We start from the raw sequence: 25,884 nt of genomic DNA on the forward strand, positions 1-25,884 counted from the left end.
TCCCGGCCATCTGGTCGCCCTGGAAGTCATGATGAGGTGCCATTCGCCTCCCGGATCCCAGCGAGGGCTCCAGGAGGTCGGGTACTTTCGCGCCTTGGGTCCCCTCTGTCACCTTGTGTGCACAGATTGCAAGAAAGTCAGGTAATTTCCCTCCGGATTACTAGGGGGCAGGGTATGCCCGGACACCCCTCCAAGGCTGGTGGTTCTCTGCTAGGGGGACCAGATGGGCTATGCCTGGGTAACACCTCCCTAGGCCACCCGGGGCTTCCTTCCTCCAGGCCAACGGCTTGTCAAATTGCCCAGGACGGGCTCCATGGCTCTTGGGCAGTCGTCCCCCGGGTCTCCAGGCCGATGGCATGTCAAAGTGCCCAGGACGGGCTCCATGCGTCCCGGGCAGTCGTCCCCCGGATCTCCAGGCCGACGGCATGTCAAAGTGCCCAGGACGGGCTCCATGCGTCCCGGGCAGTCGTCCCCCGGGTCTCCAGGCCGACGGCATGTCAAAGTGCCCAGGACGGGCTCCATGCGTCCCGGGCAGTCGTCCCACGGGTCTCCGGGCCGACGGCATGTCAAAGTGCCCAGGACGGGCTCCATGCGTCCCGGGCATTCCTCCCCCCGGGCATCCGCCGCTCCCTTCCCTGGGCCGACGGCAGGTCAGATTGCCCAGGACGGGCTCCATGGGTCCCGGGCAGTCCTTCCCTGGGTGTCCGGCGCTCCCTTCTCCGGGCCGACGGCATGTCAAAGTGCCCAGGACGGGCTCCATGCGTCCCGGGCAGTCGTCCCCCGGGTCTCCAGGCCGACGGCATGTCAAAGTGCCCAGGACGGGCTCCATGCGTCCCGGGCAGTCGTCCCCCGGGTCTCCAGGCCGACGGCATGTCAAAATGTCCAGGACGGGCTCCATGCGTCCCAGGCAGTCGTCCCCCGGGTCTCCAGGCCGACGGCATGTCAAAGTGCCCAGGACGGGCTCCATGCGTCCCGGGCAGTCGTCCCCCGGGTCTCCAGGCCGACGGCATGTCAAAATGTCCAGGACGGGCTCCATGCGTCCCAGGCAGTCGTCCCCCGGGTCTCCAGGCCGACGGCATGTCAAAGTGCCCAGGACGGGCTCCATGCGTCCCGGGCAGTCGTCGTCCCGGGCGTCCGGGCCTGGGAGCTCCGGTGGTCCTCACCGTGCCTGAGGCCCAGCCGGGGTCCCCGAGCCCTGCCCGGCGTGGGCAGGCAGCAGCCCTACCACGAAGGCTCGGGGTGGGAAGCAGGGAGTCCTTTCGTTCCCGGCCACCTGGTTGCACCTTTCCCCTCGGCCATCTGGTCGCACGCAATGCTATCCAAAAGGGCGACCAGATGGCCAAACCTCCCTGGAAGTCCCTATGAGGTGCCATTTGCCTCCCCGATCCCAGCGAGGGCTCCAGGAGGTCGGGTACTTTTACGCCTTGGGTCCCCTCTGTCAACTCGTGTGCACAGATTACAAGAAAGGGGGGTAATTTTCCTCCGGATTACTAGGGGTAAGGGTATGCCCGGACACCCCTGGAAGGCTGGTGGTTCTCTGCCAGGGGGACCAGATGGGCTATGCCTGGGTAACAACACCCGGGGCTTCCCTCCTCCAGGCCAACGGCATGTCAAAGTGCCCAGGACGGGCTCCATGCGTCCCGGGCAGTCGTCCCCCGGGTCTCCAGGCCAACGGCATGAGCGAGTGCCCAGGTCGGGCTCCATGCGCCCCGGGCAGTCGTCCCCCGGGTCTCCAGGCCAACGGCATGAGCGAGTGCCCAGGTCGGGCTCCATGCTTCCCGGGCAGTCGTCCCCCGGGTCTCCAGGCCGACGGCATGTCAAAGTGCCCAGGACGGGCTCCATGCGTCCCGGGCAGTCGTCCCACGGGTCTCCGGGCCGACGGCATGTCAAAGTGCCCAGGACGGGCTCCATGCGTCCCGGGCATTCCTCCCCCCGGGCATCCGCCGCTCCCTTCCCTGGGCCGACGGCAGGTCAGATTGCCCAGGACGGGCTCCATGGGTCCCGGGCAGTCCTTCCCTGGGTGTCCGGCGCTCCCTTCTCCGGGCCGACGGCATGTCAAAGTGCCCAGGACGGGCTCCATGCGTCCCGGGCAGTCGTCCCCCGGGTCTCCAGGCCGACGGCATGTCAAAGTGCCCAGGACGGGCTCCATGCGTCCCGGGCAGTCGTCCCCCGGGTCTCCAGGCCGACGGCATGTCAAAATGTCCAGGACGGGCTCCATGCGTCCCAGGCAGTCGTCCCCCGGGTCTCCAGGCCGACGGCATGTCAAAGTGCCCAGGACGGGCTCCATGCGTCCCGGGCAGTCGTCCCCCGGGTCTCCAGGCCGACGGCATGTCAAAATGTCCAGGACGGGCTCCATGCGTCCCAGGCAGTCGTCCCCCGGGTCTCCAGGCCGACGGCATGTCAAAGTGCCCAGGACGGGCTCCATGCGTCCCGGGCAGTCGTCGTCCCGGGCGTCCGGGCCTGGGAGCTCCGGTGGTCCTCACCGTGCCTGAGGCCCAGCCGGGGTCCCCGAGCCCTGCCCGGCGTGGGCAGGCAGCAGCCCTACCACGAAGGCTCGGGGTGGGAAGCAGGGAGTCCTTTCGTTCCCGGCCACCTGGTTGCACCTTTCCCCTCGGCCATCTGGTCGCACGCAATGCTATCCAAAAGGGCGACCAGATGGCCAAACCTCCCTGGAAGTCCCTATGAGGTGCCATTTGCCTCCCCGATCCCAGCGAGGGCTCCAGGAGGTCGGGTACTTTTACGCCTTGGGTCCCCTCTGTCAACTCGTGTGCACAGATTACAAGAAAGGGGGGTAATTTTCCTCCGGATTACTAGGGGTAAGGGTATGCCCGGACACCCCTGGAAGGCTGGTGGTTCTCTGCCAGGGGGACCAGATGGGCTATGCCTGGGTAACAACACCCGGGGCTTCCCTCCTCCAGGCCAACGGCATGTCAAAGTGCCCAGGACGGGCTCCATGCGTCCCGGGCAGTCGTCCCCCGGGTCTCCAGGCCAACGGCATGAGCGAGTGCCCAGGTCGGGCTCCATGCGCCCCGGGCAGTCGTCCCCCGGGTCTCCAGGCCAACGGCATGAGCGAGTGCCCAGGTCGGGCTCCATGCTTCCCGGGCAGTCGTCCCCCGGGTCTCAAGGCCGATGGCATGTCAAAGTGCCCAGGATGGGCTCCATGCGTCCCGGGCATTCCTCCCCCCGGGCGTCCGTCGCTCCCTTCTCCGGGCCGACGGCAGGTCAGATTGCCCAGGACGGGCTCCATGGGTCCCGGGCATTCCTCCGCTGGGTGTCCGGCTCTCCCTTCCCCGGGCCAACGGCTTGTCAGAGTGCCCAGGATGGGCTCCACGGGCCCCGGACGTCCGGGGCTCCCTTCCCCGGGCCAACGGCATGCCAGAATGCCCAGGACGGGCTCCACGAGTCCCGGGCGTCCGGGGCTCCCTTCCCTGGGACAACGGCTTGTCAGAGTGCCCAGGACGGGCTCCACGGGTCCCGGGCATCTTGGGCTCCCTTCCCCGGGCCAACGGCATGCCAGAGTGCCCAGGACGGGCTCCACGAGTCCCCGGCGTCCGGGGCTCCCTTCCCCGGGACAACGGCTTGTCAGAGTGCCCAGGACGGGCTCCACGGGTCCCGGGCATCTGGGGCTCCCTTCCCCGTGCCAACGGCATGCCAGAGTGCCCAGGACGGGCTCCACGAGTCCCCGGCGTCCGGGGCTCCCTTCCCCGGGACACCGGCTTGTCAGAGTGCCCATGACGGGCTCCACGGGTCCCGGGTATCTGGGACTCCCTTCCCTGGGCCAACGGCATGCCGGAGTTCCCAGGACAGGCTCCACGGGTCCCGGGCGTCCGGGGCTCCCTTCCCCGGTCCGACGGCTTGTCAGAGTGCCCAGGACGGGCTCCACGGCTCCCGGGCGTCCGGGGTTCCCTTCCCCGGGTCAGCAGAAAGTCAGAGTGCCCAGGACGAGTTCCACGGGTCCCGGGCAGTCCTCCCCCGGGCGTCCGGGGCTCCCTTCCCCGGGCCGTCGGCAGGTCAGAGTGCCCAGGACGGGCTCCATGGGTCCCGGGCAGTCCTCCCCCCGGGCGTCCGGGGCTCCCTTCCCCGGGCAGACGGCAGGTCAGAGTGCCCAGGACGGGCTCCACGGGTCCCGGGCAGTCCTCCCCCCGGGCGTCCGGCGCTCCCTTCTCCAGGCCGATGGCAGGTCAGAGTGACCAGGACGGGCTCCACGGGTCCCGGGCAGTCCTCTCCCGGGCGTACGTGGTTGTCCGACAGATTCGGGCAGATGTGCTTTTACGAACCGGATCGGAATCGGCCCAAATAATAATAATAATAATAATAATCCACATTTGTAAGGCGCACAATCACCCGTAAGGGTCTCTAGGCGCTAGGGGCCGTTGGGAAGATTAAGCAAGCTATTGCCCAGAGTCAAATGGTGCTGGGCTAATCTGCGGCCGGTGCCGGGGATCGAACCCTGATCTCTGGGATGCTCGAGGGTTACTACGCGCTCTACAAAAACCTTAAATAAAAAAATCTCCAGATTCCGGAGTCAGCCGCCCTAGCCGCGGCGCCAGCTATTTCCCAGAGTCACCTGGTGCTGGGCTAATCTGCCGCCGGTGCCGGGGATCGAACCGTGATCTCCAGATTCCGGAGTCAGCCTCCCTAGCCGCGGCGCCAGCTATTTCCCAGAGTCACGTGGTGCTGGGCTAATCTGCGGCCGGTGCCGGGGATCGAACCCTGATCTCTGGGATGCTCGAGGGTTACTACGCGCTCTACAAAAACCTTAAATAAAAAAATCTCCAGATTCCGGAGTCAGCCGCCCTAGCCGCGGCGCCAGCTATTTCCCAGAGTCACCTGGTGCTGGGCTAATCTGCCGCCGGTGCCGGGGATCGAACCGTGATCCCCAGATGGGGATATCCCAAAAATCTGGCATGGATACGGCCCGCCAGGACTGGTTTGGGCACCCCTGGTATAGTGGTTAGTACTCTGCGTTGTGGCCGCAGCAACCTCGGTTCGAATCCGAGTCGCGGCATTGTGGTTGGCAATGTCACGGCAGTTGGGTTTTTCTTTTACAGAATTACCAAATGTACCAGTTGTTTTTGTAAAATGTCTATTAAACACAGATCCTTTAAAATATTTAAACGATCTAACGACAAATTATTTAAACACACATGATTATAAGATGTAGCCTTATTTTTGTTTTTAGGAGAGAATGTGCCTGCTGAAAAAAACATTATTTTTAAAAAGTGCATTGCAGGATATCAGGAATTTGCTGTGGCACACCTTGAAAACTTTCATGCAGATTATTTGCACAAAACTTACAGTCAGTTGTTGTGGCCGAGTGGTTAAGGCGATGGACTAGAAATCCATTGGGGTCTCCCCACGCAGTTTCGAATCCTGCCAACAACGAGAAACTTTTTAACATCGGCTACAATTTCAGAAGCTAACCTTTAGAATTTCTTCCATGTCAGTTTTATAAATAGGTGGCTTATTTTGGTGTCACTATTGCCCTTTCACATATTTATTATCGCTACCCCTTTCATATCTTTGCTATAACTCTCGTCCTACATTAGCGCTGGTGCAAACACTTCAAATTATTATACCCTGGCTCTCTCAGTCATACCATTCATGCACTTGAAACTTACTTTACCAATAAAAGAAGCAAATAGAAAAATAAAACAAAAGTGCTTGCTGGATTAGGCAACACACTTCATAAAACTGCATTTTCTTTTCTATTCTCCCCGTGTTACAAGCTTAACTGCTCCCTGTGTAATTTCTCTTAGCCTGCTGTCCCAGGAAGAGAATTTTATCTACAGGCTCTTTCCGTGTTTTTTTCCTAGTCTTTCTTTCCCTTTTCTTAGATTTGTAACTGTTCCTTTATGTGCTCTATTTAGGCGCCATTAATCTCATTTGAGCTCCTTGTACCTGCTGCTGTTTTCTCCACACCTCATACTGCCTTTTCCCTCTTTCTCTCTTTCTCTGAGGTTGGTGGCTACTTTCCAAAGCTTCTGATGCCCCAATGTTCCTTCATCTTGTTGTCAGACGTGAATTGGAAAAGCAACCAAATTAACAAGCCTTTACCACTCATAGATGGCAGAGGTTTATACTTTAATTCAATGAGCTAAGAAAAGCGTGTTGTGGGGCCCCTACGAGCCATGGTGCTTGCTTCATCATAATTGGGCGCGCAGTCATTAGCCACAGCTCTGATCATGGGTCACTGAGGTCAGTTTCAATATTTCCTCAAAAACCTAACCATGCAGTCCCCCCTAACTGTATAGTTATCTTGCTTTACTGCTGTTTGTGTGATTAGCTGGGAGGAGCTCACGGCAGCATCCTCCCTATAAAAGTATAGATGGACCGCTCCTTAATTTTTTCTTGCTTCACATACAGATGGCTTGAGGAGGTACAGGGGAGATGCAGGTCTAATAGACAGAATAGAAGATCTGCGCCAGGTGTGTTTCTCTGCATTGGTGTCCCATCACAGGCCAACAAGTGTATGTGTGATCTTTGACTTCTGGCAGTTCACAAGCAGGCAACCAGGAAACGGTTTCAGCCTATCAACCACTGAGGAGACAAAGCCTTTGTATAAGGAATGAGGAAGCAATGAACACATTCCGCCTATCACTGGAGTTCCCTGAGTGTTTCGAATTATAAATTCTCCATGTCACTGTATGTTATTGAGCCCAAGTAGCTCGCCGTGATCGTATAGTGGTTAGTACTCTGCGTTGTGGCTGCAGCAACCTCGGTTCGAATCCGAGTCACGGCATTGTGGTTGGCAATGTCACGGCAGTTGGGTTTTTCTTTTACAGAATTACCAAATGTACCAGTTGTTTTTGTAAAATGTCTATTAAAAACAGATCCTTTAAAATATTTAAACGATTTAACGACAAATTATTTAAACACACATGATTATAAGATGTAGCCTTATTTTTGTTTTTAGGAGAGAATGTGCCTGCTGAAAAAAACATTATTTTTAAAAAGTGCATTGCAGGATATCAGGAATTTGCTGTGGCACACCTTGAAAACTTTCATGCAGATTATTTGCACAAAACTTACAGTCAGTTGTTGTGGCCGAGTGGTTAAGGCGGTGGACTAGAAATCCATTGGGTTCTCCCCGCGCAGGTTCGAATCCTGCCAACAACGAGAAACTTTTTAACATCGGCTACAATTTCAGAAGTTAACCTTTAGAATTTCTTCCATGTCAGTTTTATAAATAGGTGGCTTATTTTGGTGTCACTATTGCCCTTTCACATATTTATTATCGCTACCCCTTTCATATCTTTGCTATAACTCTCGTCCTACATTAGCGCTGGTGCAAACACTTCAAATTATTATATCCTGGCTCTCTCAGTCATACCATTCATGCACTTGAAACTTACTTTACCAATAAAAGAAGCAAATAGAAAAATAAAACAAAAGTGCTTGCTGGATTAGGCAAACACACTTCATAAAACTGAATTTTCTTTTCTATTCTCCCCGTGTTACAAGCTTAACTGCTCCCTGTGTAATTTCTCTTAGCCTGCTGTCCCAGGAAGAGAATTTTATCTACAGGCTCTTTCCGTGTTTTTTTCCTAGTCTTTCTTTCCCTTTTCTTAGATTTGTAACTGTTCCTTTACGTGCTCTATTTAGGCGCCATTAATCTCATTTGAGCTCCTTGTACCTGCTGCTGTTTTCTCCACACCTCATACTGCCTTTTCCCTCTTTCTCTCTTTCTCTGAGGTTGGTGGCTACTTTCCAAAGCTTCTGATGCCCCAATGTTCCTTCATCTTGTTGTCAGACGTGAATTGGAAAAGCAACCAAATTAACAAGCCTTTACCACTCATACATGGCAGAGGTTTATACTTTAATTCAATGAGCTAAGAAAAGCGTGTTGTGGGGCCCCTATGAGCCATGGTGCTTGCTTCATCATAATTGGGCACGCAGTCATTAGCCACAGCTCTGATCATGGGTCACTGAGGTCAGTTTCAATAATTCCTCAAAAACCTATCCATGCAGTCCCCCCTAACTGTGTAGTTATCTTGCTTTACTGCTGTTTGTGTGATTAGCTGGGAGGAGCTCACGGCAGCATCCTCCCTATAAAAGTGTAGATGGACCGCTCCTTAACTTTTTCTTGCTTCACATACAGATGGCTTGAGGAGGTACAGGGGAGATGCAGGTCTAATAGACAGAATAGAAGATCTGCGCCAGGTGTGTTTCTCTGCATTGGTGTCCCATCACAGGCCCACAAGTGTATGTGTGATCTTTGACTTCTGGCAGTTCACAAGCAGGCGGCCAGGAAATGGTTTCAGCCTATCAACCACTGAGGAGACAAAGCCTTTGTATAAGCAATGAGGAAGCAATGAACACATTCAGCCTATCACAGGAGTTCCCTGAGTGTTCCGAATTATAAATTCTCCATGTCACTGTATGTTATTGAGCCCAAGTAGCTTGCCGTGATCGTATAGTGGTTAGTACTCTGCGTTGTGGCCGCAGCAACCTCGGTTCGAATCCGAGTCACGGCATTGTGGTTGGCAATGTCACGGCAGTTGGGTTTTTCTTTTACAGAATTACCAAATGTACCAGTTGTTTTTGTAAAATGTCTATTAAAAACAGATCCTTTAAAATATTTAAACGATCTAACGACAAATTATTTAAACACACATGATTATAAGATGTAGCCTTATTTTTGTTTTTAGGAGAGAATGTGCCTGCTGAAAAAAACATTATTTTTAAAAAGTGCATTGCAGGATATCAGGAATTTGCTGTGGCACACCTTGAAAACTTTCATGCAGATTATTTGCACAAAACGTACAGTCAGTTGTTGTGGCCGAGTGGTTAAGGCGGTGGACTAGAAATCCATTGGGTTCTCCCCGTGCAGGTTCGAATCCTGCCAACAACGAGAAACTTTTTAACATCGGCTACAATTTCAGAAGTTAACCTTTAGAATTTCTTCCATGTCAGTTTTATAAATAGGTGGCTTATTTTGGTGTCACTATTGCCCTTTCACATATTTATTATCGCTACCCCTTTCATATCTTTGCTATAACTCTCGTCCTACATTAGCGCTGGTGCAAACACTTCAAATTATTATACCCTGGCTCTCTCAGTCATACCATTCATGCACTTGAAACTTACTTTACCAATAAAAGAAGCAAATAGAAAAATAAAACAAAAGTGCTTGCTGGATTAGGCAAACACACTTCATAAAACTGCATTTTCTTTTCTATTCTCCCCGTGTTACAAGCTTAACTGCTCCCTGTGTAATTTCTCTTAGCCTGCTGTCCCAGGAAGAGAATTTTATCTACAGGCTCTTTCCGTGTTTTTTTCCTAGTCTTTCTTTCCCTTTTCTTAGATTTGTAACTGTTCCTTTACGTGCTCTATTTAGGCGCCATTAATCTCATTTGAGCTCCTTGTACCTGCTGCTGTTTTCTCCACACCTCATACTGCCTTTTCCCTCTTTCTCTCTTTCTCTGAGGTTGGTGGCTACTTTCCAAAGCTTCTGATGCCCCAATGTTCCTTCATCTTGTTGTCAGACGTGAATTGGAAAAGCAACCAAATTAACAAGCCTTTACCACTCATACATGGCAGAGGTTTATACTTTAATTCAATGAGCTAAGAAAAGCGTGTTGTGGGGCCCCTACGAGCCATGGTGCTTGCTTCATCATAATTGGGCACGCAGTCATTAGCCACAGCTCTGATCATGGGTCACTGAGGTCAGTTTCAATAATTCCTCAAAAACCTATCCATGCAGTCCCCCCTAACTGTGTAGTTATCTTGCTTTACTGCTGTTTGTGTGATTAGCTGGGAGGAGCTCACGGCAGCATCCTCCCTATAAAAGTGTAGATGGACCGCTCCTTAACTTTTTCTTGCTTCACATACAGATGGCTTGAGGAGGTACAGGGGAGATGCAGGTCTAATAGACAGAATAGAAGATCTGCGCCAGGTGTGTTTCTCTGCATTGGTGTCCCATCACAGGCCCACAAGTGTATGTGTGATCTTTGACTTCTGGCAGTTCACAAGCAGGCGGCCAGGAAATGGTTTCAGCCTATCAACCACTGAGGAGACAAAGCCTTTGTATAAGCAATGAGGAAGCAATGAACACATTCAGCCTATCACAGGAGTTCCCTGAGTGTTCCGAATTAAAAATTCTCCATGTCACTGTATGTTATTGAGCCCAAGTAGCTTGCCGTGATCGTATAGTGGTTAGTACTCTGCGTTGTGGCCGCAGCAACCTCGGTTCGAATCCGAGTCACGGCATTGTGGTTGGCAATGTCACGGCAGTTGGGTTTTTCTTTTACAGAATTACCAAATGTACCAGTTGTTTTTGTAAAATGTCTATTAAAAACAGATCCTTTAAAATATTTAAACGATCTAACGACAAATTATTTAAACACACAGGATTATAAGATGTAGCCTTATTTTTGTTTTTAGGAGAGAATGTGCCTGCTGAAAAAAACATTATTTTTAAAAAGTGCATTGCAGTATATCAGGAATTTTCTGTGGGACACCTTGAAAACTTTCATACAGATTATTTGCACAAAACTTGCAGTCAGTTGTTGTGGCTGAGTGGTTAAGGCGATGGACTAGAAATCCATTGGGGTCCCCCCGCGCAGGTTCAAATCCTGCCAACAACGAGAAACTTTTTAACATCGGCTACAATTTCAGAAGCTAACCTTTAGAATTTCTTCCATGTCAGTTTTATAAATAGGTGGCTTATTTTGGTGTCACTATTGCCCTTTCACATATTTATTATCGCTACCCCTTTCATATCTTTGCTATAACTCTCGTCCTACATTAGCGCTGGTGCAAACACTTCAAATTATTATACCCTGGCTCTCTCAGTCATACCATTCATGCACTTGAAACTTACTTTACCAATAAAAGAAGCAAATAGAAAAATAAAACAAAAGTGCTTGCTGGATTAGGCAACACACTTCATAAAACTGCATTTTCTTTTCTATTCTCCCCGTGTTACAAGCTTAACTGCTCCCTGTGTAATTTCTCTTAGCCTGCTGTCCCAGGAAGAGAATTTTATCTACAGGCTCTTTCCGTGTTTTTTTCCTAGTCTTTCTTTCCTTTTTCTTAGATTTGTAACTGTTCCTTTACGTGCTCTATTTAGGCGCCATTAATCTCATTTGAGCTCCTTGTACCTGCTGCTGTTTTCTCCACACCTCATACTGCCTTTTCCCTCTTTCTCTCTTTCTCTGAGGTTGGTGGCTACTTTCCAAAGCTTCTGATGCCCCAATGTTCCTTCATCTTGTTGTCAGACGTGAATTGGAAAAGCAACCAAATTAACAAGCCTTTACCACTCATATATGGCAGAGGTTTATACTTTAATTGAGCTAAGAAAAGCGTGTTGTGGGGCCCCTACGAGCCATGGTGCTTGCTTCATCATAATTAGGCACGCAGTCATTAGCCACAGCTCTGATCATGGGTCACTGAGGTCAGTTTCAATAATTCCTCAAAAACCTAACCATGCAGTCCCCCCTAACTGTGTAGTTATCTTGCTTTACTGCTGTTTGTGTGATTAGCTGGGAGGAGCTCATGGCAGCATCCTCCCTATAAAAGTGTAGATGGACCGCTCCTTAACTCTTTCTTGCTTCACATACAGATGGCTTGAGGAGGTACAGGGGAGATGCAGGTCTACTAGACAGTATAGAAGATCTGCGCCAGGTGTGTTTCTCTGCATTGGCGTCCCATCACAGGCCCACAAGTGTATGTGTGATCTTTGACTCCTGGCAGTTCACAAGCAGGCGGCCAGGAAACAGTTTCAGCCTATCAACCACTGAGGAGACAAAGCCTTTGTATAAGGAATGAGGAAGCAATTAACACATTCAGCCTATCACAGGAGTTCCCTGAGTGTACCGAATTATAAATTCTCCATGTCACTGTAGGTTATTGAGCCCAAGTAGCTCGCCGTGATCGTATAGTGGTTAGTACTCTGCGTTGTGGCCGCAGCAACCTCGGTTCGAATCCGAGTCACGGCATTGTGGTTGGCAATGTCATGGCAGTTGGGTTTTTCTTTTACAGAATTACCAAATGTACCAGTTGTTTTTGTAAAATGTCTATTAAAAACAGATCCTTTAAAATATTTAAACGATCTAACGACAAATTATTTTAACACACATGATTATAAGATGTAGCTATATTGTACCTACTGACATAAATTATCGTTCTTGAACCTATTTGCGGTGGGGGAATGGAGCTCTCCCCCATGCCAATCAGAATGCAGATGAATGCAGTTGCAGTTGAGTGACCTGTATTGTGGCTGTCTAGAGGGAATGCACAAATGTAGCTGGCTCGCAGCCCAATCCAGACGTCAATTGGAGACAGGTTTTCAGGCAAATAGATCAGTAAGTGCAGAGAAATGCTCACTCTCTAAAAATGGCATTTATAAAATAGTAAAGTTAAATCCAACCTCACCAGTAAATAGGATTTATCAATAAATAAATAAAGCTTCTCCTCTCTGATATGGAATTACCCCCCAAAAAGTATAAGGGAATACCCAATGCTAACCTACGAGAGGGGCAGACCTCACAGTAGTGAAAAATGTAATAGACTGTTTTGTACTACCAGGACATGCAAACTACCACAGTACATGTCTTACCTTTTACTTACATAGCATGATGCCCCTAGGACTACCTAGGGCCTACCTTTTGGTTAATTATATGTAATAAAATTGGAGTTTAAGGCTTGGCAAGTAGTTTTAAATGGCAAGTCGAAGTGGCAGTACACTGCAGCACAGGCACTGCAGTAGCAGGCTTGAGACAGGTTTGAAATGATACTTTTTTGGGCGGCACAATCAGTTCCTGGGTATATGGTATACCACTTTACAAGGGGCTTTCAAGTCAATGAAATCTGTCAGTCAGGTATACTCCAATTACACACATGATTAGGGAAGAAGCACGTTCACTTCAGCACTGATTAGTAGCAATAAAGTGATCAGAGTCCTAAGGCCAACAAAAAGATACAGCAAAATGCGTAGGTGAAAAGCAATAAGGTAGGGTTGAGGCCACCTTAAGAATGCAAGGTCTAACAAAAACAAACTAAGGATAACATGAGTAAAACATCAGGTTTCTCTACGGCATTTGGTGAGACAAGTGTGCCTTCTTTTATCTTCCATAAATGCAACCTTTCCCTGACCCCTTTATTATATAGCTCTTCAAGTAAAAAAGATAAAGCACTTACAAAGGAGCCTCAAATACTCAAAGATGGTAGACTTCTGTAATATGGGCCATAGACTAAAAGCAGCACGAAAACAGAGTGCAATAGCGTCCCAAAAACTTGAGTGCCACATGAGAGAATGCATGAAAGCCTATTCTTTTCCAAACTAGAGATATACTCATGCAATTTTTGTTTTTAGGAGAGAATGTGCCTGCTGAAAAATACATTATTTTAAAAAAGTGCATTGCAGAATACCAGGAATTTGCTGTGGGACACCTTGAAAACTTTCATACAGATTATTTGCACAAAACTTACAGTCAGTTGTTGTGGCTGAGTGGTTAAGGCGATGGACTAGAAATCCATTGGGGTCTCCCCGCGCAGGTTCGAATCCTGCCAACAACGAGAAACTTTTTAACATCGGCTACAATTTCAGAAGTTAACCTTTAGAATTTCTTCCATGTCAGTTTTATAAATAGGTGGCTTATTTTGGTGTCACTATTGCCCTTTCACATATTTATTATCGCTACCCCTTTCATATCTTTGCTATAACTCTCGTCCTACATTAGCGCTGGTGCAAACACTTCAAATTATTATACCCTGGCTCTCTCAGTCATACCATTCATGCACTTGAAACTTACTTTACCAATAAAAGAAGCAAATAGAAAAATAAAATAAAAGTGCTTGCTGGATTAGGCAAACACACTTCATAAAACTGCATTTTCTTTTCTATTCTCCCCGTGTTACAAGCTTAACTGCTCCCTGTGTAATTTCTCTTAGCCTGCTGTCCCAGGAAGAGAATTTTATCTACAGGCTCTTTCCGTGTTTTTTTCCTAGTCTTTCTTTCCCTTTTCTTAGATTTGTAACTGTTCCTTTATGTGCTCTATTTAGGCGCCATTAATCTCATTTGAGCTCCTTGTACCTGCTGCTGTTTTCTCCACACCTCATACTGCCTTTTCCCTCTTTCTCTCTTTCTCTGAGGTTGGTGGCTACTTTCCAAAGCTTCTGATGCCCCAATGTTCCTTCATCTTGTTGTCAGACGTGAATTGGAAAAGCAACCAAATTAACAAGCCTTTACCACTCATACATGGCAGAGGTTTATACTTTATTTCAATGAGCTAAGAAAAGCGTGTTGTGGGGCCCCTACGAGCCATGGTGCTTGCTTCATCATAATTGGGCGCGCAGTCATTAGCCACAGCTCTGATCATGGGTCACTGAGGTTAGTTTCAATAATTCCTCAAAAACCTAACCATGCAGTCCCCCCTAACTGTATAGTTATCTTGCTTTACTGCTGTTTGTGTGATTAGCTGGGAGGAGCTCACGGCAGCATCCTCCCTATAAAAGTATAGATGGACCGCTCCTTAACTTTTTCTTGCTTCACATACAGATGGCTTGAGGAGGTACAGGGGAGATGCAGGTCTAATAGACAGAATAGAAGATCTGCGCCAGGTGTGTTTCTCTGCATTGGTTTCCCATCACAGGCCAACAAGTGTATGTGTGATCTTTGACTTCTGGCAGTTCACAAGCAGGCAACCAGGAAACGGTTTCAGCCTATCAACCACTGAGGAGACAAAGCCTTTGTATAAGGAATGAGGAAGCAAAGAACACATTCAGCCTATCACTGGAGTTCCCTGAGTGTTTCGAATTATAAATTCTCTATGTCACTGTATGTTTTTGAGCCCAAGTAGCTTGCCGTGATCGTATAGTGGTTAGTACTCTGCGTTGTGGCTGCAGCAACCTCGGTTCGAATCCGAGTCACGGCATTGTGGTTGGCAATGTCACGGCAGTTGGGTTTTTCTTTTACAGAATTACCAAATGAACCAGTTGTTTTTGTAAAATGTCTATTAAAAACAGATCCTTTAAAATATTTAAACGATTTAACGACAAATTATTTAAACACACATGATTATAAGATGTAGCCTTATTTTTGTTTTTAGGAGAGAATGTGCCTGCTGAAAAAAACATTATTTTTAAAAAGTGCATTGCAGGATATCAGGAATTTGCTGTGGCACACCTTGAAAACTTTCATGCAGATTATTTGCACAAAACTTACAGTCAGTTTTTGTGGCCGAGTGGTTAAGGCGATGGACTAGAAATCCATTGGGGTCTCCCCATGCAGGTTCGAATCCTGCCAACAACGAGAAACTTTTTAACATCGGCTACAATTTCAGAAGTTAACCTTTAGAATTTCTTCCATGTCAGTTTTATAAATAGGTGGCTTATTTTGGTGTCACTATTGCCCTTTCACATATTTATTATCGCTACCCCTTTCATATCTTTGCTATAACTCTCGTCCTACATTAGCGCTGGTGCAAACACTTCAAATTATTATACCCTGGCTCTCTCAGTCATACCATTCAGGCACTTGAAACTTACTTTACCAATAAAAGAAGCAAATAGAAAAATAAAACAAAAGTGCTTGCTGGATTAGGCAAACACACTTCATAAAACTGCATTTTCTTTTCTATTCTCCCCGTGTTACAAGCTTAACTGCTCCCTGTGTAATTTCTCTTAGCCTGCTGTCCCAGGAAGAGAATTTTGTCTACAGGCTCTTTCCGTGTTTTTTTCCTAGTCTTTCTTTCCCTTTTCTTAGATTTGTAACTGTTCCTTTACGTGCTCTATTTAGGCGCCATTAATCTCATTTGAGCTCCTTGTACCTGCTGCTGTTTTCTCCACACCTCATACTGCCTTTTCCCTCTTTCTCTCTTTCTCTGAGGTTGGTGGCTACTTTCCAAAGCTTCTGATGCCCCAATGTTCCTTCATCTTGTTGTCAGACGTGAATTGGAAAAGCAACCAAATTAACAAGCCTTTACCACTCATACATGGCAGAGGTTTATACTTTAATTCAATGAGCTAAGAAAAGCGTGTTGTGGGGCCCCTACGAGCCATGGTGCTTGCTTCATCATAATTGGGCACGCAGTCATTAGCCACAGCTCTGATCATGGGTCACTGAGGTCAGTTTCAATAATTCCTCAAAAACCTATCCATGCAGTCCCCCCTAACTGTGTAGTTATCTTGCTTTACTGCTGTTTGTGTGATTAGCTGGGAGGAGCTCACGGCAGCATCCTCCCTATAAAAGTGTAGATGGACCGCTCCTTAACTTTTTCTTGCTTCACTTACAGATGGCTTGAGGAGGTACAGGGGAGATGCAGGTCTAATAGACAGAATAGAAGATCTGCGCCAGGTGTGTTTCTCTGCATTGGTGTCCCATCACAGGCCCACAAGTGTATGAGTGATCTTTGACTTCTGGCAGTTCACAAGCAGGCGGCCAGGAAATGGTTTCAGCCTATCAACCACTGAGGAGACAAAGCCTTTGTATAAGCAATGAGGAAGCAATGAACACATTCAGCCTATCACAGGAGTTCCGTGAGTGTTCCGAATTATAAATTCTCCATGTCACTGTATGTTATTGAGCCCAAGTAGATTGCCGTGATCATATAGTGGTTAGTACTCTGCGTTGTGGCCGCAGCAACCTCGGTTCGAATCCGAGTCACGGCATTGTGGTTGGCAATGTCACGGCAGTTGGGTTTTTCTTTTACAGAATTACCAAATGTACCAGTTGTTTTTGTAAAATGTCTATTAAAAACAGATCCTTTAAAATATTTAAACGATCTAACGACAAATTATTTAAACACACATGATTATAAGATGTAGCCTTATTTTTGTTTTTTAGGAGAGAATGTGCCTGCTGAAAAAAACATTATTTTTAAAAAGTGCATTGCAGGATATCAGGAATTTGCTGTGGCACACCTTGAAAACTTTCATGCAGATTATTTGCACAAAATTTACAGTCAGTTGTTGTGGCCGAGTGGTTAAGGCGATGGACTAGAAATCCATTGGGGTCTCCCCGCGCAGGTTCGAATCCTGCCAACAACGAGAAACTTTTTAACATCGGCTACAATTTCAGAAGCTAACCTTTAGAATTTCTTCCATGTCAGTTTTATAAATAGGTGGCTTATTTTGGTGTCACTATTGCCCTTTCACATATTTATTATCGCTACCCCTTTCATATCTTTGCTATAACTCTCGTCCTACATTAGCGCTGGTGCAAACACTTCAAATTATTATACCCTGGCTCTCTCAGTCATACCATTCATGCACTTGAAACTTACTTTACCAATAAAAGAAGCAAATAGAAAAAAATAACAAAAGTGCTTGCTGGATTAGGCAACACACTTCATAAAACTGCATTTTCTTTTCTATTCTCCCCGTGTTACAAGCTTAACTGCTCCCTGTGTAATTTCTCTTAGCCTGCTGTCCCAGGAAGAGAATTTTATCTACAGGCTCTTTCCGTGTTTTTTTCCTAGTCTTTCTTTCCTTTTTCTTTGATTTGTAACTGTTCCTTTACGTGCTCTATTTAGGCGCCATTAATCTCATTTGAGCTCCTTGTACCTGCTGCTGTTTTCTCCACACCTCATACTGCCTTTTCCCTCTTTCTCTCTTTCTCTGAGGTTGGTGGCTACTTTCCAAAGCTTCTGATGCCCCAATGTTCCTTCATCTTGTTGTCAGACGTGAATTGGAAAAGCAACCAAATTAACAAGCCTTTACCACTCATATATGGCAGAGGTTTATACTTTAATTCAATGAGCTAAGAAAAGCGTGTTGTGGGGCCCCTACGAGCCATGGTGCTTGCTTCATCATAATTGGGCACGCAGTCATTAGCCACAGCTCTGATCATGGGTCACTGAGGTCAGTTTCAATAATTCCTCAAAAACCTATCCATGCAGTCCCCCCTAACTGTGTAGTTATCTTGCTTTACTGCTGTTTGTGTGATTAGCTGGGAGGAGCTCACGGCAGCATCCTCCCTATAAAAGTGTAGATGGACCGCTCCTTAACTTTTTCTTGCTTCACTTACAGATGGCTTGAGGAGGTACAGGGGAGATGCAGGTCTAATAGACAGAATAGAAGATCTGCGCCAGGTGTGTTTCTCTGCATTGGTGTCCCATCACAGGCCCACAAGTGTATGAGTGATCTTTGACTTCTGGCAGTTCACAAGCAGGCGGCCAGGAAATGGTTTCAGCCTATCAACCACTGAGGAGACAAAGCCTTTGTATAAGCAATGAGGAAGCAATGAACACATTCAGCCTATCACAGGAGTTCCGTGAGTGTTCCGAATTATAAATTCTCCATGTCACTGTATGTTATTGAGCCCAAGTAGATTGCCGTGATCATATAGTGGTTAGTACTCTGCGTTGTGGCCGCAGCAACCTCGGTTCGAATCCGAGTCACGGCATTGTGGTTGGCAATGTCACGGCAGTTGGGTTTTTCTTTTACAGAATTACCAAATGAACCAGTTGTTTTTGTAAAATGTCTATTAAAAACAGATCCTTTAAAATATTTAAACGATCTAACGACAAATTATTTAAACACACATGATTATAAGATGTAGCCTTATTTTTGTTTTTAGGAGAGAATGTGCCTGCTGAAAAAAACATTATTTTTAAAAAGTGCATTTCAGGATATCAGGAATTTGCTGTGGCACACCTTGAAAACTTTCATGCAGATTATTTGCACAAAATTTACAGTCAGTTGTTGTGGCCGAGTGGTTAAGGCGATGGACTAGAAATCCATTGGGGTCTCCCCGCGCAGGTTCGAATCCTGCCAACAACGAGAAACTTTTTAACATCGGCTACAATTTCAGAAGCTAACCTTTAGAATTTCTTCCATGTCAGTTTTATAAATAGGTGGCTTATTTTGGTGTCACTATTGCCCTTTCACATATTTATTATCGCTACCCCTTTCATATCTTTGCTATAACTCTCGTCCTACATTAGCGCTGGTGCAAACACTTCAAATTATTATACCCTGGCTCTCTCAGTCATACCATTCATGCACTTGAAACTTACTTTACCAATAAAAGAAGCAAATAGAAAAAAATAACAAAAGTGCTTGCTGGATTAGGCAACACACTTCATAAAACTGCATTTTCTTTTCTATTCTCCCCGTGTTACAAGCTTAACTGCTCCCTGTGTAATTTCTCTTAGCCTGCTGTCCCAGGAAGAGAATTTTATCTACAGGCTCTTTCCGTGTTTTTTTCCTAGTCTTTCTTTCCTTTTTCTTAGATTTGTAACTGTTCCTTTACGTGCTCTATTTAGGCGCCATTAATCTCATTTGAGCTCCTTGTACCTGCTGCTGTTTTCTCCACACCTCATACTGCCTTTTCCCTCTTTCTCTCTTCCTCTGAGGTTGGTGGCTACTTTCCAAAGCTTCTGATGCCCCAATGTTCCTTCATCTTGTTGTCAGACGTGAATTGGAAAAGCAACCAAATTAACAAGCCTTTACCACTCATATATGGCAGAGGTTTATACTTTAATTGAGCTAAGAAAAGCGTGTTGTGGGGCCCCTACGAGCCATGGTGCTTGCTTCATCATAATTAGGCATGCAGTCAAAAGCCACAGCTCTGATCATGGTTCACTGAGGTCAGTTTCAATAATTCCTCAAAAACCTAACCATGCAGTCCCCCCTAACTGTGTAGTTATCTTGCTTTACTGCTGTTTGTGTGATTAGCTGGGAGGAGCTCACGGCAGCATCCTCCCTATAAAAGTGTAGATGGACCGCTCCTTAACTTTTTCTTGCTTCACATACAGATGGCTTGAGGAGGTACAGGGGAGATGCAGGTCTAATAGACAGAATAGAAGATCTGCGCCAGGTGTGTTTCTCTGCATTGGTGTCCCATCACAGGCCCACAAGTGTATGTGTGATCTTTGACTTCTGGCAGTTCACAAGCAGGCGGCCAGGAAACGGTTTCAGCCTATCAACCACTGAGGAGACAAAGCCTTTGTATAAGGAATGAGGAAGCAATGAACACATTCAGCCTATCACAGGAGTTCCCTGAGTGTTTCGAATTATAAATTCTCCATGTCACTGTATGTTATTGAGCCCAAGTAGCTCGCCGTGATCGTATAGAGGTTAGTACTCTGCGTTGTGGCCGCAGCAACCTCGGTTCGAATCCGAGTCACGGCATTGTGGTTGGCAATGTCACGGCAGTTGGGTTTTTCTTTTACAGAATTACCAAATGTACTAGTTGTTTTTGTAAAATGTCTATTAAAAACAGATCCTTTAAAATATTTAAACGATGTAACGACAAATTATTTAAACACACATGATTATAAGATGTAGCCTTATTTTTGTTTTTAGGAGAGAATGTGCCTGCTGAAAAAAACATTATTTTTAAAAAGTGCATTGCAGGATATCAGGAATTTTCTGTGGGACACCTTGAAAACTTTCATACAGATTATTTGCACAAAACTTGCAGTCAGTTGTTGTGGCCGAGTGGTTAAGGCGATGGACTAGAAATCCATTGGGGTCCCCCCGCGCAGGTTCGAATCCTGCCAACAACGAGAAACTTTTTAACATCAGCTACAATTTCAGAAGCTAACCTTTAGAATTTCTTCCATGTCAGTTTTATAAATAGGTGGCTTATTTTGGTGTCACTATTGCCCTTTCACATATTTATTATCGCTACCCCTTTCATATCTTTGCTATAACTCTCGTCCTACATTAGCGCTGGTGCAAACACTTCAAATTATTATACCCTGGCTCTCTCAGTCATACCATTCATGCACTTGAAACTTACTTTACCAATAAAAGAAGCAAATAGAAAAATAAAACAAAAGTGCTTGCTGGATTAGGCAACACACTTCATAAAACTGCATTTTCTTTTCTATTCTCCCCGTGTTACAAGCTTAACTGCTCCCTGTGTAATTTCTCTTAGCCTGCTGTCCCAGGAAGAGAATTTTATCTACAGGCTCTTTCCGTGTTTTTTTCCTAGTCTTTCTTTCCTTTTTCTTAGATTTGTAACTGTTCCTTTATGTGCTCTATTTAGGCGCCATTAATCTCATTTGAGCTCCTTGTACCTGCTGCTGTTTTCTCCACACCTCATACTGCCTTTTCCCTCTTTCTCTCTTTCTCTGAGGTTGGTGGCTACTTTCCAAAGCTTCTGATGCCCCAATGTTCCTTCATCTTGTTGTCAGACGTGAATTGGAAAAGCAACCAAATTAACAAGCCTTTACCACTCATATATGGCAGAGGTTTATACTTTAATTGAGCTAAGAAAAGCGTGTTGTGGGGCCCCTACGAGCCATGGTGCTTGCTTCATCATAATTAGGCACGCAGTCATTAGCCACAGCTCTGATCATGGGTCACTGAGGTCAGTTTCAATAATTCCTCAAAAACCTAACCATGCAGTCCCCCCTAACTGTGTAGTTATCTTGCTTTACTGCTGTTTGTGTGATTAGCTGGGAGGAGCTCATGGCAGCATCCTCCCTATAAAAGTGTAGATGGACCGCTCCTTAACTCTTTCTTGCTTCACATACAGATGGCTTGAGGAGGTACAGGGGAGATGCAGGTCTACTAGACAGTATAGAAGATCTGCGTCAGGTGTGTTTCTCTGCATTGGTGTCCCATCACAGGCCCACAAGTGTATGTGTGATCTTTGACTCCTGGCAGTTCACAAGCAGGCGGCCAGGAAACAGTTTCAGCCTATCAACCACTGAGGAGACAAAGCCTTTGTATAAGGAATGAGGAAGCAATTAACACATTCAGCCTATCACAAGAGTTCCCTGAGTGTACCGAATTATAAATTCTCCATGTCACTGTATGTTATTGAGCCCAAGTAGCTCGCCGTGATCGTATAGTGGTTAGTACTCTGCGTTGTGGCCGCAGCAACCTCGGTTCGAATCCGAGTCACGGCATTGTGGTTTGCAATGTCACGGCAGTTGGGTTTTTCTTTTACAGAATTACCAAATGTACCAGTTGTTTTTGTAAAATGTCTATTAAAAACAGATCCTTTAAAATATTTAAACGATCTAACGACGAATTATTTTAACACACATGATTATAAGATGTAGCTATATTGTACCTACTGACATAAATTATAGTTCTTGAACCTATTTGCGGTGGGGGAATGGAGCTCTCCCCCATGCCAATCAGAATGCAGATGAATGCAGTTGCAGTTGAGTGACCTGTATTGTGGCTGTCTAGAGGGAATGCACAAATGTAGCTGTCTCGCAGCCCAATCCAGACGTCAATTGGAGACAGGTTTTCAGGCAAATAGAGCAGTAAGTGCAGAGAAATGCTCACTCTCTAAAAATGGCATTTATAAAGTAGTAAAGTTAAATCCAACCTCACCAGTAAATAGGATTTATCAATAAATAAATAAAGCTTCTCCTCTCTGATATGGAATTACCCCCCAAAAAGTATAAGGGAATACCCAATGCTAACCTACGAGAGGGGCAGACCTCACAGTAGTGAAAAATGTAATAGACTGTTTTGTACTACCAGGACATGCAAACTACCACAGTACATGTCTTACCTTTTACTTACATAGCATGATGCCCCTAGGACTACCTAGGGCCTACCTTTTGGTTAATTATATGTAATAAAATTGGAGTTTAAGGCTTGGCAAGTAGTTTTAAATGGCAAGTCGAAGTGGCAGTACACTGCAGCACAGGCACTGCAGTAGCAGGCTTGAGACAGGTTTGAAATGATACTTTTTTGGGCGGCACAATCAGTTCCTGGGTATATGGTATACCACTTTACAAGGGGCTTTCAAGTCAATGAAATCTGTCAGTCAGGTATACTCCAATTACACACATGATTTGGGAAGAAGCACGTTCACTTCAGCACTGATTAGTAGCAATAAAGTGATCAGAGTCCTAAGGCCAACAAAAAGATACAGCAAAATGCGTAGGTGAAAAGCAATAAGGTAGGGTTGAGGCCACCTTAAGAATGCAAGGTCTAACAAAAACAAACTAAGGATAACATGAGTAAAACATCAGGTTTCTCTACGGCATTTGGTGAGACAAGTGTGCCTTCTTTTATCTTCCATGAATGCAATCTTTCCCTGACCCCTTTATTATATAGCTCTTCAAGTAAAAAAGATAAATCACTTACAAAGGAGCCTCAAATACTGAAAGATGGTAGACTTCTGTAATATGGGCCATAGTCTAAAAGCAGCACGAAAACAGAGTGCAATAGGGTCCCAAAAACTTGAGTGCCACATGAGAGTATGCATGAAAGCCTATCCTTTTCCAACCTAGAGATATACTCATGCAATTTTTGTTTTTAGGAGAGAATGTGCCTGCTGAAAAATACATTATTTTAAAAAAGTGCATTGCAGAATACCAGGAATTTGCTTTGGGACACCTTGAAAACTTTCATACAGATTATTTGCACAATATTTACAGTCAGTTGTTGTGGCCGAGTGGTTAAGGCGATGGACTAGAAATCCATTGGGGTCTCCCCGCGCAGGTTCGAATCCTGCCAACAACGAGAAACTTTTTAACATCGGCTACAATTTCAGAAGTTAACCTTTAGAATTTCTTCCATGTCAGTTTTATAAATAGGTGGCTTATTTTGGTGTCACTATTGCCCTTTCACATATTTATTATCGCTCCCCCTTTCATATCTTTGCTATAACTCTCGCCCTACATTAGCGCTGGTGCAAACACTTCAAATTATTATACCCTGGCTCTCTCAGTCATACCATTCATGCACTTGAAACTTACTTTACCAATGAAAGAAGCAAATAGAAAAATAAAACAAAAGTGCTTGCTGGATTAGGCAAACACACTTCATAAAACTGCATTTTCTTTTCTATTCTCCCCGTGTTACAAGCTTAACTGCTCCCTGTGTAATTTCTCTTAGCCTGCTGTCCCAGGAAGAGAATTTTATCTACAGGCTCTTTCCGTGTTTTTTTCCTAGTCTTTCTTTCCCTTTTCTTAGATTTGTAACTGTTCCTTTATGTGCTCTATTTAGGCGCCATTAATCTCATTTGAGCTCCTTGTACCTGCTGCTGTTTTCTCCACACCTCATACTGCCTTTTCCCTCTTTCTCTCTTTCTCTGAGGTTGGTGGCTACTTTCCAAAGCTTCTGATGCCCCAATGTTCCTTCATCTTGTTGTCAGACGTGAATTGAAAAAGCAACCAAATTAACAAGCCTTTACCACTCATACATGGCAGAGGTTTATACTTTAATTCAATGAGCTAAGAAAAGCGTGTTGTGGGGCCCCTACGAGCCAAGGTGCTTGCTTCATCATAATTGGGCGCGCAGTCATTAGCCACAGCTCTGATCATGGGTCACTGAGGTCAGTTTCAATAATTCCTCAAAAACCTAACCATGCAGTCCCCCCTAACTGTGTAGTTATCTTGCTTTACTGCTGTTTGTGTGATTAGCTGGGAGGATCTCACGGCAGCATCCTCCCTATAAAAGTGTAGATGGACCGCTCCTTAACTTTTTCTTGCTTCACATACAGATGGCTTGAGGAGGTACAGGGGAGATGCAGGTCTAATAGACAGAATAGAAGATCTGCGCCAGGTGTGTTTCTCTGCATTGGTGTCCCATCACAGGCCCACAAGTGTATGTGTGATCTTTGACTTCTGGCAGTTCACAAGCAGGCGGCCAGGAAACGGTTTCAGCCTATCAACCACTGAGGAGACAAAGCCTTTGTATAAGGAATGAGGAAGCAATGAACACATTCAGCCTATCACTGGAGTTCCCTGAGTGTTTAGAATTATAAATTCTCCATGTCACTGTATGTTATTGAGCCCAAGTAGCTCGCCGTGATCGTATAGTGGATAGTACTCTGCGTTGTGGCTGCAGCAACCTCGGTTCGAATCCGAGTCACGGCATTGTGGTTGGCAATGTCACGGCAGTTGGGTTTTTTTTTTACAGAATTACCAAATGTACTAGTTGTTTTTGTAAAATGTCTATTAAAAACAGATCCTTTAAAATATTTAAACGATCTAACGACAAATTATTTAAACACACATGATTATAAGATGTAGCCTTATTTTTGTTTTTAGGAGAGAATGTGCCTGCTGAAAAAAACATTATTTTTAAAAAGTGCATTGCAGGATATCAGGAATTTTCTGTGGGACACCTTGAAAACTTTCATACAGATTATTTGCACAAAACTTGCAGTCAGTTGTTGTGGCCGAGTGGTTAAGGTGATGGACTAGAAATCCATTGGGGTCCCCCCGCGCAGGTTCGAATCCTGCCAACAACGAGAAACTTTTTAACATCGGCTACAATTTCAGAAGCTAACCTTTAGAATTTCTTCCATGTCAGTTTTATAAATAGGTGGCTTATTTTGGTGTCACTATTGCCCTTTCACATATTTATTATCGCTAACCCTTTCATATCTTTGCTATAACTCTCGTCCTACATTAGCGCTGGTGCAAACACTTCAAATTATTATACCCTGGCTCTCTCAGTCATACCATTCATGCACTTGAAACTTACTTTACCAATAAAAGAAGCAAATAGAAAAATAAAACAAAAGTGCTTGCTGGATTAGGCAACACACTTCATAAAACTGCATTTTCTTTTCTATTCTCCCCGTGTTACAAGCTTAACTGCTCCCTGTGTAATTTCTCTTAGCCTGCTGTCCCAGGATGAGAATTTTATCTACAGGCTCTTTCCGTGTTTTTTTCCTAGTCTTTCTTTCCTTTTTCTTAGATTTGTAACTGTTCCTTTACGTGCTCTATTTAGGCGCCATTAATCTCATTTGAGCTCCTTGTACCTGCTGCTGTTTTCTCCACACCTCATACTGCCTTTTCCCTCTTTCTCTCTTTCTCTGAGGTTGGTGGCTACTTTCCAAAGCTTCTGATGCCCCAATGTTCCTTCATCTTGTTGTCAGACGTGAATTGGAAAAGCAACCAAATTAACAAGCCTTTACCACTCATATATGGCAGAGGTTTATACTTTAATTGAGCTAAGAAAAGCGTGTTGTGGGGCCCCTACGAGCCATGGTGCTTGCTTCATCAT

General features: G+C 46.0%; 17 non-coding genes across 17 annotated transcripts; all 17 read left to right on the plus strand.

Annotated features, from left to right (window-relative positions):
* The first annotated feature begins 5,303 nt into the window (after positions 1 to 5,303).
* Positions 5,304 to 5,385, plus strand: TRNAS-AGA (transfer RNA serine (anticodon AGA)). The gene has a single exon. It is a non-coding gene; the product is annotated as a tRNA-Ser (tRNA).
* A 1,285-nt stretch (positions 5,386 to 6,670) lies between these two features.
* TRNAH-GUG (transfer RNA histidin (anticodon GUG)) lies at positions 6,671 to 6,742 on the plus strand. Its single transcript has one exon. It is a non-coding gene; the product is annotated as a tRNA-His (tRNA).
* A 295-nt stretch (positions 6,743 to 7,037) lies between these two features.
* TRNAS-AGA (transfer RNA serine (anticodon AGA)) lies at positions 7,038 to 7,119 on the plus strand. The gene has a single exon. It is a non-coding gene; the product is annotated as a tRNA-Ser (tRNA).
* Positions 7,120 to 8,405: 1,286 nt separating this feature from the next.
* On the plus strand, positions 8,406 to 8,477 carry TRNAH-GUG (transfer RNA histidin (anticodon GUG)). Its single transcript has one exon. It is a non-coding gene; the product is annotated as a tRNA-His (tRNA).
* A 295-nt stretch (positions 8,478 to 8,772) lies between these two features.
* On the plus strand, positions 8,773 to 8,854 carry TRNAS-AGA (transfer RNA serine (anticodon AGA)). Its single transcript has one exon. It is a non-coding gene; the product is annotated as a tRNA-Ser (tRNA).
* A 1,286-nt stretch (positions 8,855 to 10,140) lies between these two features.
* On the plus strand, positions 10,141 to 10,212 carry TRNAH-GUG (transfer RNA histidin (anticodon GUG)). Its single transcript has one exon. It is a non-coding gene; the product is annotated as a tRNA-His (tRNA).
* A 295-nt stretch (positions 10,213 to 10,507) lies between these two features.
* On the plus strand, positions 10,508 to 10,589 carry TRNAS-AGA (transfer RNA serine (anticodon AGA)). Its single transcript has one exon. It is a non-coding gene; the product is annotated as a tRNA-Ser (tRNA).
* A 1,281-nt stretch (positions 10,590 to 11,870) lies between these two features.
* TRNAH-GUG (transfer RNA histidin (anticodon GUG)) lies at positions 11,871 to 11,942 on the plus strand. Its single transcript has one exon. It is a non-coding gene; the product is annotated as a tRNA-His (tRNA).
* A 1,497-nt stretch (positions 11,943 to 13,439) lies between these two features.
* Positions 13,440 to 13,521, plus strand: TRNAS-AGA (transfer RNA serine (anticodon AGA)). The gene has a single exon. It is a non-coding gene; the product is annotated as a tRNA-Ser (tRNA).
* Positions 13,522 to 14,807: 1,286 nt separating this feature from the next.
* TRNAH-GUG (transfer RNA histidin (anticodon GUG)) lies at positions 14,808 to 14,879 on the plus strand. Its single transcript has one exon. It is a non-coding gene; the product is annotated as a tRNA-His (tRNA).
* Positions 14,880 to 15,174: 295 nt separating this feature from the next.
* Positions 15,175 to 15,256, plus strand: TRNAS-AGA (transfer RNA serine (anticodon AGA)). Its single transcript has one exon. It is a non-coding gene; the product is annotated as a tRNA-Ser (tRNA).
* A 1,654-nt stretch (positions 15,257 to 16,910) lies between these two features.
* Positions 16,911 to 16,992, plus strand: TRNAS-AGA (transfer RNA serine (anticodon AGA)). Its single transcript has one exon. It is a non-coding gene; the product is annotated as a tRNA-Ser (tRNA).
* A 1,652-nt stretch (positions 16,993 to 18,644) lies between these two features.
* On the plus strand, positions 18,645 to 18,726 carry TRNAS-AGA (transfer RNA serine (anticodon AGA)). Its single transcript has one exon. It is a non-coding gene; the product is annotated as a tRNA-Ser (tRNA).
* A 1,648-nt stretch (positions 18,727 to 20,374) lies between these two features.
* TRNAS-AGA (transfer RNA serine (anticodon AGA)) lies at positions 20,375 to 20,456 on the plus strand. Its single transcript has one exon. It is a non-coding gene; the product is annotated as a tRNA-Ser (tRNA).
* Positions 20,457 to 21,737: 1,281 nt separating this feature from the next.
* On the plus strand, positions 21,738 to 21,809 carry TRNAH-GUG (transfer RNA histidin (anticodon GUG)). Its single transcript has one exon. It is a non-coding gene; the product is annotated as a tRNA-His (tRNA).
* A 1,497-nt stretch (positions 21,810 to 23,306) lies between these two features.
* On the plus strand, positions 23,307 to 23,388 carry TRNAS-AGA (transfer RNA serine (anticodon AGA)). Its single transcript has one exon. It is a non-coding gene; the product is annotated as a tRNA-Ser (tRNA).
* Positions 23,389 to 25,041: 1,653 nt separating this feature from the next.
* Positions 25,042 to 25,123, plus strand: TRNAS-AGA (transfer RNA serine (anticodon AGA)). Its single transcript has one exon. It is a non-coding gene; the product is annotated as a tRNA-Ser (tRNA).
* Positions 25,124 to 25,884: the final 761 nt, after the last annotated feature.

Source organism: Lissotriton helveticus, chromosome 12 (assembly GCF_964261635.1).
Source record: "Lissotriton helveticus chromosome 12, aLisHel1.1, whole genome shotgun sequence".
In the NCBI taxonomy this organism is placed as follows: domain Eukaryota; kingdom Metazoa; phylum Chordata; class Amphibia; order Caudata; family Salamandridae; genus Lissotriton; species Lissotriton helveticus.